We start from the raw sequence: 19421 nt of genomic DNA, 5'->3' as shown, positions 1-19421 counted from the left end.
CATCCTCAGCGGGATTCGAACCCGCGGCCTCTGGATTAGAAGTCCAGCGCGCTATCCACTGCGCCATGAGGACTACTTATCAATATGGGTAAGGTTATCATTCAAATTAACCATTTTTGTTACCCAGGATTTTATTTAAAGTCGATTTTAGAAATATTTTAATTCCATGTATTTCAAACCCACATATACTGTACATATAAATACCTACACACCACTCACACACATACAAACACACACTGCTGGACTGGCGTTAGATCCCCGCTCAAGCTCAATAGTTTCTTGTAGTATCTGCAACCACACCAATCGTGTGAATTAAGGATGCAGCTTTTCGTATGGGGAACATATAGGTCTACCTGCTGAGTTCTCAGCGGCCATTGCCTGGCCCGCCTTGGTCCTAGCTTGAGTGGCTTGAGTACTAATCATAAATAAATATGGTCCGTCTCAAGGGCATTGATTTTCTAAGGCATTGTCACTGTCCCTTGCCTCTGTCATTCATGAGTGACCTTTAAACATTTAAGAGTAGTTCTTATAGGGAACCATAGTTGTTATAGGAATATATCTGGTGTTCCTTAATGTAGAATTCTGTGTCTTTTATAAACCCATTGAAGACAAGCTTATTACTAGTACAGATGATTCTACTCTCTTTACACTAATTCCATCTGAATGTAGACTTCTAATTATTTAATCCCTTAACAGAGCTCTAACTAAGATTGGTACATGGTGCCAATTTTAGAAGAAGTTGAACCCTAACAAAACTCAATGTAAGTTGGTCAAGGTCAGTGACTCCTCTACAGTATCCAGATCCTTGTTCGTTCAATGTCCACTGAAGTATAATATAAGGCGCTCTTTTAACTCTATATAAGATTCCCCAGTTCTCCTAATTTTGCTTAATCTATTATATCACAATTAATATCTTCCACATCTTTTAGTAACACAGCAAGATCTTCTTCCTTAGAAAAAGGGTCCTGACATTGTACGTTGCAAGGTTCAGTTTTCAAAGGTGACATGCTCTAGTCCAGAGATTTTTACCAATCCTGCAGTGGGATGTACCTGTCCGCCACCTTGGGCTGTTGTTTTACTGAAACTGGGGAACCAATAGAGAAACACTTGAAAATTTAAAATACCTATTCGGCTCACACCTTTGTATACCTCACCATAGTTGGGTAGCATACCAGAGTTTCCTAATAATTGATTTAATTATGTCAATTCTATAACCATCCGTGAGAAACTTCCTTCTAGTTGTGCTTTATCATAAGTCAACAGACTATCACCATAAACACCAGAAGTCAACAAATAGCCGAATTGGTATAATTTCCGCATCCTCAGCGGGATTCGAACCCGCGGCCTCTGGATTAGAAGTCCAGCGCGCTATCCACTGCGCCATGAGGACTGCTTATTAATAAGGGTAAGATTATCATTCAAATCAGCCCTTTTTTGTTACCCACGATTTTATATAAAGTCGATTTTAGAAATATTTCAATTCCATGTATTTCACACCCACATATACATGTGAATACCTACGCACCACTCACACGCACTTACACACACTGCTGGATTGGGGTTTGAGCCCCGCTCAGGCTCGATAGTTTCTTGTAGTGTCTGCAACCCCACCATTCCCTGTAAACTAAGGATTTTTTTTTGGGGGGGAGCATATAAGTCTATCTGTTAAGTGGCCATTGCCTGGCCCTCATGGCCCTAGCTTTGGTGGAGAGGGGCTTGGGTGCTAATTATAAATATATTTGGCCAGTCTCTAGGGCATTGATCTGCTAAGGCATTGCCTCTTGCCTCTGCCATTCATGAGTGACCTTTAAATCTTTAAGAGTAGTTCTTATAGGGAACCATAATTGTTATAGGAATATATCTGGTGTTCCTCAATGTAGAATTCTGTGTTTTTATATAACCACTGAAAACAAGCTTGTTACTAGTACAGGTGTTTCTAGTCTCTTTGCACTAATTCCATCTGAATGTAGACATCTATTGAATCCCTTAACAGAAATCTAGCTAAGATTATTACGTGGTGCTAATTATAGAGAAAGAAGTTGAACCCAAACAAAACTCAATGTAAGTTGGTCAAGGACAGTGGCTCCTCAAGATTATCCAGAGCTTTGTTCGTTCAATGTACTCTGAAGTATAATATATGGTAATTTTTTAACTATATATAAGATTCCCCAGTTCTAATTTTGTTTAATCCTGTTATATCCCAATTTATATCTTCCAGCTCTTTTAGTAACATTGTATGTTGCAAGGTTCAGTATCCAAAGGTAGCCTGCTCTAGTCAAGAGATTTTTACCAATCCCTGCAGTGGGATGTACCTGTCAGCCACCTTGGGCTATTGTTTTACTGAAACTGGGGAACCAATAGAGAAACACTTGCAAATTTAAAATACCTCTTCGACTCACACCTTTGTGTACCTCAACACAGTTGGGTAGCATACCAGAGTTTCCTAATAATTGATTTTTTTATGTCAAATCTATAACTATCCGTGAGAAACAACTTCCTTCTAGTTGTGCTCTGTCATAAGTCAAGAGACAATCACCATAAACACAGCAAGTCAACAACTACCCGAATTGGTATAATTTCCACATCCTCAGCGGGATTCGAACCCGCGGCCTCTGGATTAGAAGTCCAGCGCGCTATCCACTGCGCCATGAGGACTACTTATCAACTGAGGTTGGATAATCATTCAAATCAACCGTTTTTGTTACCCAGGATTTTATTTAAAGTCGATTTTAGAAATATTTTAATTCCATGAATTTCAAACCCACATATTATTACTATTATTATTATTATTATTATTATTATTATTATTACTATCCAAGCTACAACCCTAATTGGAAAAGCAAGATGCTATAAGCCCAGGGGCTCCAATAGGGAAAAATAGCCCAGTGAGGAAAGGAAATAAGGAAATAAATAACTGAAGAGAACAAATTAACAATAAATCATTCTAAAAAAAGTAACAACGTCATAACAGATATGTCATATATAAACTACTAACAACGTCAAAAACAAATATGTCATATATAAACTATAAAAAGACTCATGTCCGCCTGGTCAACAAAAAAGCATTTGCTCCCACTTTGAACTTTTGAAGTTCTACTGATTCAACAACCCGATTAGGAAGATCATTCCACAACTTGGTAACAGCTGGAATAAAACTTCTAGAGTACTGCGTAGTATTGAGTCTTATGATGGAAAAGGCTTGGCTATTAGAATTAACTGCCTGCCTAGTATTACGAACAGGATAGAATTGTCCAGGGAGATCTGAATGTAAAGGATGGTCAGAGTTATGAAAAATCTTATGCAACATGCATAATGAACTAATTGAACGACGGTGCCAGAGATTAATATCTAGATCAGGAATAAGAAATTTAATAGACCGTAAGTTTCTGTCCAACAAATTAAGATGAGAATCAGCAGCTGAAGACCAGACAGGAGAACAATACTCAAAACAAGGTAGAATAAAAGAATTAAAACACTTCTTCAGAATAGATTGATCACCGAATATCTTAAAAGACTTTCTCAATAAGCCAATTTTTTGTGCAATTGAAGAAGACACAGACCTTATATGTTTCTCAAAAGTAAATTTGCTATCGAGAAACACACCTAAAATTTTGAAAGAGTCATACAAATTTAAAGAAACATTATCAATACTGAGATCCGGATGTTGAGGAGCCACTGTCCTTGACCTACTTACAATCATACTTTGAGTTTTGTTAGGATTCAACTTCATACCCCATAACTTGCACCATGCACTAATTTTAGCTAAATCTCTATTAAGGGATTCACCAACCCCAGATCTACATTCAGGGGATGGAATTGATGCAAAGAGAGTAGCATCATCTGCATATGCAACAAGCTTATTTTCTAGGCCAAACCACATGTCATGTGTATATAGTATGAAAAGTAATGGGCCAAGAACACTACCCTGTGGAACACCGGATATCACATTCCTATACTCACTATGGTGCCCATCAGCAACTACTCTTTGAGATCTACTACTTAAAAAATCAATAATAATGCTAAGAAACGACCCACCCACTCCCAACTGTTTCAGTTTGAAAACAAGGGCCTCATGATTAACACGGTCAAAGGCAGCACTAAAATCAAGGCCAATCATACGAACTTCCTGACCACAATCAAGGGATTTCTGTACTGCATTGGAGATTGTAAGAAGGGCATCACATGCTCCAAGGCCTTTACGAAAACCAAATTGCAAACTAGGGAATAGATGATTACCTTCAGCAAACCTATTAAGACGTTTTGCCAGAAGACGTTCAAAAACTTTAGATAATATGGGAGTTATGGAAATTGGGCCGTAATCAGAGGGACTTGAGCTACCACAAACACATTTACATAGAGGAGTAACATTACCAATTCTCCAACAAGTGCTAAAAGCTCCTCTTCTTGCTAACTTGCGCAAAATAACAGATAACTTTGGAGCTAAGAAATCTGCTGTCTTTATAAAAAACAAAGGAAAAATACCATTTGGGTCTACACCTCCATAAGCATCAAGGTCCATCAACAGAGCTTTAATCTCACGAGATCGAAAAGCTAAACTAGTTAGTTTAGCCTCAGGAAAACAGGAATGAGGAAGTTCAAGTTTTTCATTACTCTGTTTACTGTCAAAAACATCAGCCAAAAGGGTTGCCTTTTCCTTTGGACAGTGAGTGACTGAGCCATCTGGTTTAAGTAAAGGAGGAACTGTTGCATCTACACCAAAGAGTGCAGATTTAAGGGTAGACCACCATTTATGTTCTTGAGTTGTACCAGAGAGGGTTTCTTTTATGATTAAATTGTACTCCTTTTCAGTTGAGGCATAAACTCTCTGAGCAAAAGCTCGAAGCTGAGTATAGTTGTTCCAGGTCAAATCTGATCTGTTACCCTTCCAAAGGTGATAGGCCTCCTGCTTCTCCAAATAAGCACGTCTACAATCATCATTGAACCACGGTTTGTCCTTCATTCGGTACCTTAGCACACGAGAAGGGATACGCCTATCAATTATGTTGACTAGATTCTCATTCAAAGAGACAACAGGATCTACACTATTATATAATTGTGACCAATTCAAGGACAAAAGATCATGCAAAATCCCATTCCAGTTTGCTTGGGATTTCATATAAATTTTACAGGAATATGATATATCAGGGACAGGCTGCTCAGTCTTCACTAATAATGAAATCATGGCATGATCAGAAGTCCCGACTGGAGAACCAACCTTACTAGTTATAACGCCAGGGGAGTCAGTGTATACGAGGTCCAAGCAATTACCAGACCTGTGAGTAGCTTCATTTATGATTTGCTCACAGCCTGATTCAGAGGCAAAGTCTAAAGCTCTTAAGCCGTGGCGATCGGTAGGAGAGATAGAACTTAACCACTCCCTATGGTGAGCATTAAAATCACCAACAAAGACAAAAGAAGCCTTTCTATCATCTTCTTGTATCTTAGCCATAATGGTAAGAAGACAATCGAAGATAGAATCATCCATGTCTGGATTCCGGTAGATCGAACACAAATAAAAGTTGTTATGCCTGCCACAAACTTTTATTACCTGAATCTCATGACATCCACATTGATAGCAGGACTTATGAGAAGCAGGGTACTCGGTCCTAATATACACCGCCATTCCCCTGGCCCTAGGAATGGCATCACGTTTCAGCATTATTGGCTTCTTAAAACCAGTTATAAGGAGCTCAGATGAGTGCCTCATATTAGAAACCAAAGTTTCTGAGCACAAAAGAATATCATACTGTCTGGACGCAACTGTAAGGTCTTGGATATTTGCATGAAGACCACGAATATTGCAATGCAGAAGACGACATTGACGAAATCTAGGACGTACTGGTCCCGGATTTCGCTCAATGTCTCCAGACAGCATAAGAATTAATAGAAATAAAAAAGAGACATACTTAAAAACTAGATTAACAAGAATTATAACAAAAACAATATGTACAGAATAATAAAAAAAGTGATTGATGATACCCATAGACTATAGTAAAAAGTCGGAAAAACTGGTCAACATGGAGGAGCCGATACACCATGCAAGGCTAAATACCCTCCAGGATAGCCGCTTCAACTGAAGGGAGGACAGTAAGGATGGTTTTGAGAAGAAAAAATCAGAAAAAGGAAAAGACAACCTCTTGATAAACCACCAGGCATCCATGGCCCTTCTATTAAGCCTGCCCAACACACCATTTCAAAAAACAAGAGGAAGAAAAAAAAATAAGATAGAATAGTGTGCCCGAGTGTACCCTCAAGCAAGAGAACTCTAACCCAAGACAGTGGAAGACCATGGTACAGAGGCTATGGCACTACCCAAGACTAGAAAACAATGGTTTAATTTTGGAGTGTCCTTCTCCTAGAAGAGCTGCTTACCATAGCTAAAGAGTCTCTTCTACCCTTACCAAGAGGAAAGTACACTGAACAAATTGCAGAAGAGTAATTAACCCCTTGGGTGAAGAAGTGTTAAGTATCTCATTGTTGTCAGATGTATGAGGAAAGACGAGAATATGTAAAGAATAGGTCAGACTATTCTGTGTAAGTGTAGGCAAAGAAAGAATAAGCCGTGACTAGAAAGAGGGATCCAATGCATTACTGTCATATGAATACCTGGATTGGGGTTTGAGCCCCGCTCAAGCTCGAAAGTTTCTTGTAGTGTCTGCTACCTCACCATTCCCTGTAAACTGAGGAAGTTTTTTGTGCTGAGGGGAGCATATAAGTCTACCTTCTAAGTCCTCAGCTGCCATTGCCTGGTCTTCTATGGTCCTAGCTTTGGTGGAGAGGAGCTTGAGTGCTAATAATAAATATATATGGCGTCTCTAGGGCAATGATCTGCTAAGGCATTGTCCCTTGCCTCTGCCATTCATGGGTGACCTTTAAACATTTAAGAGTAGTTCTTATAGGGAACCATAATTGTTATAGGAATATATCTGGTGTTCCTCAGTGTAGAATTCTGTGTCTTTTATATACCCACTGAAAACAAGCTTGTTACTTGTACAGATGATGCAAGTTTCCTTATGCTAATTCCATCTGAATGTTGAATCTAATTGTTGAATCCCTTAACAGAGATCCAGCTAAGATTAGTACATGGGGCTAATTATAGAGGAAGAATTAGTTCAAGGTCAGTGACTCCTCAACAGTATCCAGATCTTTGTTCGTTCAGTGTCCTAAAACATAATATTTGGTGCTCTTATAACTCTATATAAGATTCCCCAGTTCTAATTTGGTTAATTCTATTATATCCAAACATATATCTTTCAGCTTTTCTAGTAACACAGCAAGATCTTCTTCCCTAGAAAAGATTCCTGACATTGTACGTTGCAAGGTTCAGTTTTCAAAGGTGACCTGCTCTAGTACAGAGATTTTTACCAATCCTTGCAGTGGGATGTACCTGTCCGCCACCTTGGGCTGTTGTTTTACTGAAACTGGGGAACTAATAGAGAAACACTTGAAAATTTAAAATACCTATTCGGCTCTCACCTTTGTGTACCTCACCACATTTGGGTAGCATACCAGAGTTTCCTAATAATTGATTTAATTATGTTAATTCTATAACCATTCGTGAGAAACTTCCTTCTAGTTGTGCTCTATCATCAGTCAACAGACTATCACCATAAACACCAGAAGTTAACAACTGGCCGAATTAGTATAATTTCTGCATCCTCAGCGGGATTCGAACCCGCGGCCTCTGGATTAGAAGTCCAGCGCGCTATCCACTGCGCCATGAGGACTGCTTATTAATAAGGGTAACATTATCGTTCAAATCAACCAATTTTGTTACCCGGGATTTGATTTAAAGTCGATATTAGAAATATTTCAATTCCACGTATTTCACACCCACATACACATATAAATACCTACACACCACACACACACACATACACAAACACACTTCCAGACTGCTGGACTGGGGTTTGAGCCCCGCTCAGGATCGATAGTTTCTTTTAGTATCTGCAACCCCAACATCCCTGTGAAATATGGATTCGGCTTTTTGTGTGGGGAGCATATAGGCCTACCTGCTGAGTCATCAACAGCCATATCCTGGCACTCCCTGGTCATAGCTTGAGTGGGGAGGGGCTTGTGCGCTAATCCTTATTTCATCTGGTCAATCTCTAGGGCACTGATTTTCTGAGGTATTGTTACTGTCCCTTGCCTCTGCCATTCATGAGTGATCTTTAAACCTTTAAGAGTAGTTCTTATAGGGAACCATAGTTTTCATACGAATGTAGTATTCTGGTGTCCCTCAATGTAGAGTTGTGTGTCTTTTATATACCCACTGAAAACAAGCTTGTTACTCGTACAGATTATTCTAGTCTTTGCACTAATTCCATCTGAATGTAGACATCAAATCGTTGAATCCCTTAACAGAGATCTATCTAAGATTAGTACATGGTGCTGAATATAGAGGAAGAAGTTGAACCCTAATAAAACTCAAAGTAAGTATATCAAGGAAAGTGGCTCCTTAACAATATCCAGATATTTGTTCCTTTCATGTCCTCTGAAGCATAATATATGGCAATCTTTTAACTCTATATAAGATTCCCCAGTTCTAATTTTGAGTAATCCTGTTACATCCCAATCTATATCTTTCAGCTCTTATAGTATCACACAAGATCTTCTTTATTATTATTATTATTACTATCCAAGCTACAACCCTAGTTGGAAAAGCAAGATGCTATAAGCCCAGGGGCTCCAACAGGGAAAAATAGCCCAGTGAGGAAAGGAAATAAGGAAATAAATAAATGAAGAGAACAAATTAACAATAAATCATTCTAAAAACAGTAACGTCAAAACAGACATGTCATATATAAACTATTAACAGCATCAAAAACAAATATGTCATAAACAAACTATAAAAAGACTCATGTCCGCCTGGTCAACAAAAAAGCATTTGCTCCAACTTTGAACTTTTGAAGTTCTACTGATTCAACCACCCGGTTAGGAAGATCATTCCACAACTTGGTAACAGCTGGAATAAAACTTCTAGAGTACTGCGTAGTATTGAGTCTCGTGATGGAGAAGGCCTGGCTATTAGAATTAACTGCCTGCCTAGTATTACGAACAGGATAGAATTGTCCAGGGAGATCTGAATGTAAAGGATGGTCAGAGTTATGAAAAATCTTATGCAACATGCATAATGAACTAATTGAACGACGGTGCCAGAGATTAATATCTAGATCAGGAATAAGAAATTTAATAGACCGTAAGTTTCTGTCCAACAAATTAAGAAGAGAATCAGCAGCTGAAGACCAAACAGGAGAACAATACTCAAAACAAGGTAGAATGAAAGAATTAAAACACTTCTTCAGAATAGATTGATCACCGAAAATCTTGAAAGACTTTCTCAATAAGCCTATTTTTTGTGCAATTGAAGAAGACAGAGACCTTATATGTTTCTCAAAAGTAAATTTACTGTCGAGAATCACACCTAAAATTTTGAAAGAGTCATACAAATTTAAAGAAACATTATCAATACTGAGATCCGGATGTTGAGGAGCCACCGTCCTTGACCTACTTACAATCATACTTTGAGTTTTGTTAGGATTCAACTTCATACCCCATAATTTGCACCATGCACTAATTCTAGCTAAATCTCTATTAAGGGATTCACCAACCCCAGATCTACATTCAGGGGATGGAATTGATGCAAAGAGAGTAGCATCATCTGCATATGCAACAAGCTTGTTTTCTAGGCCAAACCACATGTCATGTGTATATAGTATGAAAAGTAATGGGCCAAGAACACTACCCTGTGGAACACCGGATATCACATTCCTATAATCACTATGGTGCCCATCAACAACAACTCTTTGAGATCTATTACTTAAAAAATCAATAATAATGCTAAGAAACAACCCACCCACTCCCAACTGTTTCAGTTTGAAAACAAGGGCCTCATGATTAACACGGTCAAAGGCAGCACTAAAATCAAGGCCAATCATACGAACTTCCCGACCACAATCAAGGGATTTCTGTACAGCATTGGAGATTGTAAGAAGGGCATCACATGCTCCAAGGCCTTTACGAAAACCAAATTGCAAACTAGGGAGTAGATGATTACCTTCAGCAAACCTATTAAGACGTTTTGCCAGAAGACGTTCAAAAACTTTAGATAATATGGGAGTTATGGAAATTGGGCGGTAATCAGTGGGACTTGAGCTACCACAAACACATTTACATAGAGGAGTAACATTACCAATTCTCCAACTAGTGCTAAAAGCTCCTCTTCTTGCTAACTTGCGCAAAATAACAGATAACTTTGGAGCTAAGAAATCTGCTGTCTTTATAAAAAACAAAGGAAAAATACCATTTGGGTCTACACCTCCATAAGCATCAAGGTCCATCAACAGAGCTTTAATCTCACGAGATCGAAAAGCTAAACTAGTTAGTTTAGCCTCAGGAAAACAGGAATGAGGAAGTTCAAGTTTTTCATTACTCTGTTTACTGTCAAAAACATCAGCCAAAAGGGTTGCCTTTTCCTTTGGACAGTGAGTGACTGAGCCATCTGGTTTAAGTAAAGGAGGAACTGTTGCATCTACACCAAAGAGTGCAGATTTAAGGGTAGACCACCATTTATGTTCCTGAGTTGTACCAGAAAGTGTTTCTTTTATGGTTAAATTGTACTCCTTTTCAGTTGAGACATAAACTCTCTGAGCAAAAGCTCGAAGCTGAGTATAGTTGTTCCAGGTCAAATCTGATCTGTTCCCCTTCCAAAGATGATAGGCCTCCTGTTTCTCCAAATAAGCACGTCTACAATCATCATTGAACCACGGTTTGTCCTTCACTCGATACCTTAGCACACGAGAAGGGATACGCCTATCAATTATGTTGACTAGATTCTCATTCAAAGGGACAACAGGATCTACACTATTATATAATTGTGACCAATTCAAGCACAAAAGATCATGTAAAATCCCATTCCAGTTTGCTTGGGATTTCATATAAATTTTACAAGAATATGATATATCAGGGACAGGCTGCTCAGTCTTCACTAATAATGAAATCAAGGCATGATCAGATGTCCCGACTGGAGAACCAACCTTACTAGTTATAACGCCAGGGGAGTCAGTGTATACGAGGTCCAAGCAATTACCAGACCTGTGAGTAGCTTCATTTATGATTTGCTCACAGCCTGATTCAGAGGCAAAGTCTAAAGCTCTTAAGCCATGGCGATCGGTAGGAGAGATAGAACTTAACCACTCCCTATGGTGAGCATTAAAATCACCAACAAAGACAAAAGAAGCCTTTCTATCATCTTCTTGTATCTTAGCCATAATGGTAAGAAGACAATCGAAGATAGAATCATCTATGTCTGGATTCCGGTAGATCGAACACAAATAAAAGTTGTTATGCCTGCCACAAACTTTTATTACCTGAATCTCATGACATCCACATTGATAGCAGGACTTATGAGAAGCAGGGTACTCGGTCCTAATATACACCGCCATTCCCCTGGCCCTAGGGATGGCATCACGTTTCAACATTATTGGCTTCTTAAAACCAGTTATAAGGAGCTCAGATGAATGCCTCATATTAGAAACCAAAGTTTCTGAGCACAAAAGAATATCATACTGTCTGGACGCAACTGTAAGGTCTTGGATATTTGCATGAAGACCACGAATATTGCAATACAGAAGACGACATTGACGAAATCTAGGACGTACTGGTCCCGGATTTCGCTCAATGTCTCCAGACAGCATAAGAATTAATAGAAATAAAAAAGAGACAGCATACTTAAAAACTAGATTAACAAGAATTATAAAAAAAACAATACGTACAGAATTATAAACAAAGTGATTGATGATACCCATAGACTATAGTAAAAAGTCGGAAAAACTGGTCAACATGGAGGAGCCGATACACCATGCAAGGCTAAATACCCTCCAGGATAGCCACTTCAACTGAAGGGAGGACAGTAAGGATGGTTTTGAGAAGAAAAATAATCAGAAAAAGGAAAAGACAACCTCTTGATAAACCACCAGGCATCCATGGCCCTTCTATTAAGCCTGCCCAACACACCATTTCAAAAAAACAAGAGGAAGAAAAAAAATAAGATAGAATAGTGTGCCTGAGTGTACCCTCAAGCAAGAGAACTCCAACCCAAGACAGTGGAAGACCATGGTACAGAGGCTATGGCACTACCCAAGACGAGAACAGTGGTTTAATTTTGGAGTGTCCTCCTAGAAGAGCTGCTTACCACAGCTAAAGAGTCTCTTCTACCCTTACCAAGAGGAAAGTACACTGAACAAATTGCAGTACAGTAATTAACCCCTTGGGTGAAGATGTGTTAAGTATCTCATTGTTGTCAGATGTATGAGGAAAGACGAGAATATGTAAAGAATAGGCCAAACTATTCTGTGTAAGTGTAGGCAAAGAAAAAATAAGCCGTGACCAGAGAGAGGGATCCAATGCATTACTGTCTGGCCATTGTACGTTGCAAGGTTCAGTTTCCAAAGGTGACCTGCTCTAGTCCAGAGATTTTTACCAATCCCTGCAGTGGGATGTACCTGTCTACCACCTTGGCCTGTTGTTTCACTGAAACTGGAGGACCAATAGAGAAACACTTGAAAATTTAAAATACCTATTTGGCTCTCACTTTTTTGTACCTCACCACAGTTGGGTAACATACTAGAGTTTCCTAATAATTGATTTAATTATGTCAATTCTATAACCATCCGTGAGAAACAACTTCCTTTTAGTTGTGTTCTATCATAAGTCAACAGACTATCACCATAAACAGCAGAAGTCAACAACTAGCCGAATTGGTATAATTTCCGCATCCTCAGCGGGATTCGAACCCGCGGCCTCTGGATTAGAAGTCCAGCGCGCTATCCACTGCGCCATGAGGACTGCTTATTAACAAGGGTAAGATTATCATTCAAATCAGCCCTTTTTTGTTACCCACGATTTTATTTAAAGTCGATTATAAAAATATTTTAGTTTTATGTATTTCATACCCACATATACATATGAATACCTACACACCACTCACACACACAAACATATACACACACTGCTGGATTGGGGTTTGAGCCCCGCTCAGGCTCGATAGTTTTTTGTAGTGTCTGCAACCCCACCATTCCTTGTAAACTAAGGAATTTTTTTTTTTTTGGGGGGGAAGCATGTAAGTCTACCTGCTAAGTCCTTAGCTGCCATTGCCTGGCTCTCTATGGTCCTAGCTTTGGTGGAGAGGGGCTTGAGTGTGAATTATAAATATATATGGTCAGTCTCTAGGGCACTGATCTGCTAAGGCATTGTTTCTTGCCTCTGCCATTCATGAGCTGACCTTTAAATCTTCAAGAGTAGTTCTTATAGGGAACCATAGTTGTTATTAGAATATATCTGGTGTTCCTCAATGTAGAATTCTGTGTCTTTTATATACCCACTGAAAACAAGATTGTTACTAGTACAGATGGTGCTAGTCTCTTTGCAATAATTCCATCTGAATGTAGACATCCAATTGTTGAATCCCTTAACAGAGATCTAGCTAAGATTAGTACATGGGGATAATTATAGAGGAAGAAGTTGAACCCTAACAAAACTCAAAGTAGTTGAAGGTCAGTGGCTTCTCAACAGTATCCAGATCTTTGTTCATTCAATATCCTCTGAAGCCCGATATTTGGTGCTCTTTTAACTCTATATAAGATTCCCCAGTTCTAGTTTTGCTTAATCCTATTATATCCTAAGTTATTTCTTTCAGCTTTTCTAGTAACACAGCAAGATCTTCCTAGAAAGAGTCCTTACATTGTACGTTGTAAGGTTCCGTTTCCAAAGGTAGCCTGCTGTAGTCCAGAGATTTTTACCAATCCCTGCAATAGGATGTACCTGTCCACCTCCTTGGGCTGTTGTTTTACTGAAACTGGAGAACCAATAGAGAAAGACTTGAAAATTTAAAATACCTATTCGGCTCTCACCTTTGTGTACCTCACCACAGTTGGGTAACATACCAGAGTTTCCTAATAATGGATTTAATTATGTCAATTCTATAACCATCTGTGAGAAACAACTTCCTTCTAGTTGTGCTCTATCATAAGTCAACAGACTATCACCATAAACACCGGAAGTCAACATGTGGCCGAATTGGTATAATTTCCGCATCCTCAGTGGGATTCGAACCCGCGGCCTCTGGATTAGAAGTCCAGCGCGCTATCCACTGCGCCATGAGGACTGCTTATTAATCAGGGTAAGATTATCATTCAAATCAACCCTTTTTTTTGTTACCCAGGATTTTATTTAAAGTCGATTTTAGAAATATTTCAATTCCATGTATTTCACACCCACATACACATATGAATACCTACACACCACTCACACACACATCATATACACACACTGCTGGATTGGGGTTTGAGCCCCGCTCAGGCTCGATAGTTTTTTGTAGTGTCTGCAACGCCATCATTCCCTGTAAACTGAGGATTTTTTTTTGTGTGGGGAGCATATAAGTCTACCTGTTAAGTCCTCAGCTGCCATTGCCTGGCCATCTATGGTCCTAGCTTCGGTGGAGAGGAGCTTGAGTGCTAATTATGAATATATATGGTCAGTCTCGAGGGCATTGATCTGCTAAGGCATTGTCCCTAGCCTCTGCCATTCATGAGTGACCTTTAAATCTTTAAGAGTAGTTCTTATAGGGAACCATAATTGTTATAGGAATATATCTAGTTTTCGTCAATGTAGAGTTCTGTGTCTTTTATATACCCACTGAAAACAAGCTTGTTACTAGTACAGATGATGCTAGTCTCTTTGCAATAATTCCATCTGAATGTAGACATCCAATTGTTGAATCCCTTAACAGAAATCTAGCTAAGATTAGTACATGGCACTAAATATAGAGGAAGAAGTTAAACCCTAACAAAACTCAATGTAAGTTGGTCAAGGACAGTGGCTCCTCAACACTATCCAGTTATTTGTTCCTTTCATGTCCTCTGAAGTATCATATAAGGCCATCTATTAACTCTATGTAAGATTCCCCAGTTCTAATTTTGCTTAATCCTGTTACATCCCAATTTATATCTTCCAGCTCTTTTAGTAAAACAGCAAGATCTTCTTCCTTAGAAAAAGGGTCCTGACATTATATGTTGTAAGGTTCAGTTTCCAAAGATGACCTGGTCTAGTCCAGAGATTTTTACCAATCTCTGCAGTGGGATGTACCTGTCCGCCACCTTGGACTGTTAATTTACTGCTACTGGGGGACCAATAGAGAAACACTTGAAAATTTAAAATACCTATTAGGCTATCACCTTTGTATACCTCACCACAGTTGGGTAGCATACCAGAGTTTCCTAATAATGGATTTAATTATGTCAATTCTATAACCATCCGTGAGAAACAACTTCCTTCTAGTTGTGCTCTTTCATAAGTCAACAGACTATCACCATAAACACCGGAAGTCAACAATTAGCCGAATTAGTATAATTTTCGCATCCTCAGCGGGATTCGAACCCGCGGCCTCTGGATTAGAAGTCCAGCGCGCTATCCACTGCGCCATGAGGACTGCTTATTAACAAGGGTAAGATTATCATTCAAATCAGCCCTTTTTTTGTTACTCAGGATTTTATTTAAAGTCGATTTTAGAAATATTTTAATTCCATGTATTTCAAACCCACATACACATATAAATACCTACATATAAATACACACACAGACATACAGACACTGCTGGATTGGGGTTTGAGTTCTAATTTTGCTTAATCCTATTATATCCTTATATATTTTTTTTTCTTTCAGCTTTTCTAGTAACACAGCAAGATCTTCTTCCCTAGGAAGAGTCCTTACATTGTACGTTGCAAGATTCAATTTCCAAAGGTGGCCTGCTCTGGTAGAGAGACTTTTAGCAACCCCTGCAGTGCGATGTACCTGCTCGCTACCTTGGTCAGTATATATATACAGTATATATATATATATATATATATATATATATATATATATATATATATATATATATATATATATATGGGCCCCGTCCTAGTAGTAGTAAAACAACTGTCCAAGGTAGCGAGCAGGTACGTTCCACTGCAGGAGTTGCTAGAAATCTCTCTACTAGAGCAGGCCACCTTTGGAAACTGAACCTTGCAACGTATATTGTAAGGACTCTTTCTAGGGAAGAAGATCTTGCTGTGTTACTAGAAAAGCTGAAATAAATGAATTAGGATATAATAAGATTAAGCAAAATTAGAACAGTATACATTTGCTCCAGTCCCCTAAAGGGAAAGCAAAATTCTACAAAGCCAAGGGGACCAACAGAGAAAAACATGAAAATTTAAAATATGTATTCGGCTATCACCTTTGTGTACACCACAGAACACAATTCCCAAGTGCTCCAGAGTTTCCTAATAATTGATTCAATTATGTCAATTCTATAACCATCCGTGAGAAACTTCCAAGTCGTGTTCTATCATAAGTCAACAGACTATCACCATAAACACCAGAAGTCAACATGTGGCCGAATTGGTATAATATCCGCATCCTCAGCGGGATTCGAACCCGCGGCCTCTGGATTAGAAGTCCAGCGCGCTATCCACTGCGCCATGAGGACTGCTTTTTAACAAGTGTAAGATTATCGTTCAAATCAACCACTTTTGAGATATATACTGTATATATATATATATATATATATATATATATATATATATATATATATATATATATAGATATATATATATACCTCCTGAGCTACAGCACCCCACTAGGAAAAGCAGAATTCTAGAAGATCAAGGGCTCCGCTGAAAGTGAGAGTAACACAAACACTTAATATATATATATATATATATATATATATATATATATATATATATATATATATATATATATATATATATATATATATATACTTTATATATATATGTATATATATACACACATATATATATAGTATAATATATATAGTATAATATATATATATATATATATATATATATATATATATATATATATATATATATATATATATATATATATATATATATGGATGAAAATCAACACAATATCATGCTCAAATAGAAATAAATTTCTACTTCATACTCGGGATCGAACCCTACCCCTTCATATATATATATATATATATATATATATATATATATATATATATATATATATATATATATATATATATATATATATATATATATATATATATATATATATATATATACAATATAAGGAGGCGGTTTATTCCCAGAAAATTGTGCAAAACACACGAAAATTTAAAATACCTAAGCGGCCCTCACCTTTGCATACGTCACGTTCATTTAGTTATTATCGTTAAGTCATTTATCATTTGTAAAGGACATGATGAGTTATAATCTAATTGCGCTCTATCATAATTCATCCAATAGCTGATTAATTATTACCATAACTTGGGTAGTCAACAACTACTCGAATTAGTATAATTTCCGCATCCTCAGCGGGATTCGAACCCGCGGCCTCTGGATTAGAAGTCCAGCGCGCTATCCACTGCGCCATGAGGACTACTTGCATTCAATGGCAAGATTATCATTGAAATTAGCAATATATCTTACTCCTGAATGTCTTTAAAATCGGTTTTAGTAATATTTTAATTTCATGTATCTTGAACTCACATACATACATGTATAGTACACACACACACATACACACACACACACACACACATATATATATATATATATATATATATATATATATATATATATATATATATATATATATATATATATATATATATATATATATATATATATATATATATATATATATATATATATATATATAGCACCATAGTTGCTATAGGAATCCAATATCAAGTGTTACTCATTGTAGTGCTCTTTCCTCATTTCATTATCATGCTAAGTGATTTGGCAATGAAAACAAGCTTATTACCTATGCAGATGATGCTACTCTCTTAACACTAATTCCATTGCTTGAATGTAGATCACCGGTTGTTGAATCCCTTAACAGAGATCTAGCTAAGATTAGTAAATTGTGGAAATCATAGGAAGAAGTTGAAGCTTAGCAAAATTCAAAGTAAGTAGGTCAAGGACAGTAGCTCCTCATTATCCAGACCTTTGAATTGGTGCCGTTATAGTATGTGGCCTACCTTTCGAGTGTGGCCTACGGAATTTTGTCTCTGATATAGTATGTGCCGTTATAGTATGTGGCCTACCTTTCGAGTGTGGCCTACGGAATTTTGTCTCTGATATAGTATGTGGCCTACATACTGTTATTACGAATATTGATCATGTAAGTACACATGGATTTCAGTATTTAACTATGTAGTTAATGTTAATGTTGTGTAAGGGGGGGGGGGGGTCCGAGGGGGGCGCAGCCCCCCAGGGTAAGGACACGGCTTTTAGCATAGGTTAGGTGGGTTTTTTAAGTTAGCTTCTCCCGTCGTACTCGTAGGTAAGGACACGGCTTTTAGCATAGGTTAGGTGGGTTTTTTAAGTTAGCTTCTCCCGTCGTACTCGTAGGTAAGGACACGGCTTTTAGCATAGGTTAGGTGGGTTTTTTAAGTTAGCTTCTCCCGTCATACTCGTAGGCAAGGAAACTGTTCTTTTAAAATTGTATTGTTAGATATTAAACAATTGTGAAAAATAATTGATTTCATTACATATATATACAAACTCTTCCTAAGGTAGGACACATTCAAACCGGCTTAGGTAGGACACATTCAAACCGGGTAGGCCACATACTATAACAGATCCAAAAAGGTAGGCCAAATACTATAACGGCACCTTTTAATTGATATTTTTAATCTTTCTTTAACTGTATAATCTCATTTAATATTTGAAGTTCAATTCTTCATTGTAAATTTACTATTGAGAAACACATCCAGTCGGTTTCTTCTTGAAAAAAAAAATCCTATTGAATAATTTTACTTATTATTTTTCAAAATATTTTATGTAGTACCCTCTTCACCTAATGATTCTCATCTTAATTTGTTGAACAGTAACTTCCTGTCTGTTAAATTTCTAATTCCTGATCTGGATATTAATCTCTGGCACCGTCGTTCAGTTAGTTCTTTATGCATGTTGCGTAAGATTTTTCATAATGATGACCATCCTTTACATTTATATTGCCCCAGAAGTGACTATCAAATACGTAGTATTAGGTAATATGCGGTTAATTCTAAGTTATGCCTTCTCATTCATAAGGCTCAACACTACACACTATTACTCTAAAAATTCCCATGGTGTGTAAAACACACGAAATATTAAAATACCTCTACGTCCCTCACCTTTGCATATCGTCACCCTCATAAACTAACTGCCTAAGTCATTTTCTCCACTTGTTGGGAAATAAAAAAAACTTCTCATTTCCTAATTCTTTATATCATTGTGTTGAACTTCAATTAACAAATTCTAATTCACAAATTTTTCTGTTAAGAATTTGTGAATTGCAGCTCAAGACAAGGATATAAAGAATTAGAAAATGCGAAGTTTTTTTTTTTT

The 19421-nt window shown here is 37.6% G+C and overlaps 9 non-coding genes across 9 annotated transcripts; all 9 read right to left on the bottom strand.

The window, feature by feature from the left end:
• Positions 1-73, bottom strand: TRNAR-UCU (transfer RNA arginine (anticodon UCU)). The gene has a single exon. It is a non-coding gene; the product is annotated as a tRNA-Arg (tRNA).
• Positions 74-1317: 1244 nt separating this feature from the next.
• Positions 1318-1390, bottom strand: TRNAR-UCU (transfer RNA arginine (anticodon UCU)). The gene has a single exon. It is a non-coding gene; the product is annotated as a tRNA-Arg (tRNA).
• A 1192-nt stretch (positions 1391-2582) lies between these two features.
• On the bottom strand, positions 2583-2655 carry TRNAR-UCU (transfer RNA arginine (anticodon UCU)). The gene has a single exon. It is a non-coding gene; the product is annotated as a tRNA-Arg (tRNA).
• A 4999-nt stretch (positions 2656-7654) lies between these two features.
• Positions 7655-7727, bottom strand: TRNAR-UCU (transfer RNA arginine (anticodon UCU)). The gene has a single exon. It is a non-coding gene; the product is annotated as a tRNA-Arg (tRNA).
• A 5046-nt stretch (positions 7728-12773) lies between these two features.
• Positions 12774-12846, bottom strand: TRNAR-UCU (transfer RNA arginine (anticodon UCU)). The gene has a single exon. It is a non-coding gene; the product is annotated as a tRNA-Arg (tRNA).
• A 1245-nt stretch (positions 12847-14091) lies between these two features.
• Positions 14092-14164, bottom strand: TRNAR-UCU (transfer RNA arginine (anticodon UCU)). The gene has a single exon. It is a non-coding gene; the product is annotated as a tRNA-Arg (tRNA).
• Positions 14165-15414: 1250 nt separating this feature from the next.
• On the bottom strand, positions 15415-15487 carry TRNAR-UCU (transfer RNA arginine (anticodon UCU)). The gene has a single exon. It is a non-coding gene; the product is annotated as a tRNA-Arg (tRNA).
• A 968-nt stretch (positions 15488-16455) lies between these two features.
• Positions 16456-16528, bottom strand: TRNAR-UCU (transfer RNA arginine (anticodon UCU)). Its single transcript has one exon. It is a non-coding gene; the product is annotated as a tRNA-Arg (tRNA).
• Positions 16529-17387: 859 nt separating this feature from the next.
• Positions 17388-17460, bottom strand: TRNAR-UCU (transfer RNA arginine (anticodon UCU)). Its single transcript has one exon. It is a non-coding gene; the product is annotated as a tRNA-Arg (tRNA).
• Between the last annotated feature and the right edge of the window lie 1961 nt (positions 17461-19421).

Source organism: Palaemon carinicauda, chromosome 6 (genome assembly GCF_036898095.1).
Source record: "Palaemon carinicauda isolate YSFRI2023 chromosome 6, ASM3689809v2, whole genome shotgun sequence".
NCBI lineage: Eukaryota > Metazoa > Arthropoda > Malacostraca > Decapoda > Palaemonidae > Palaemon > Palaemon carinicauda.
The sequence above is the reverse complement of the archived record's forward strand: the minus strand, read 5'-3'. Positions and strand labels throughout refer to the sequence as shown.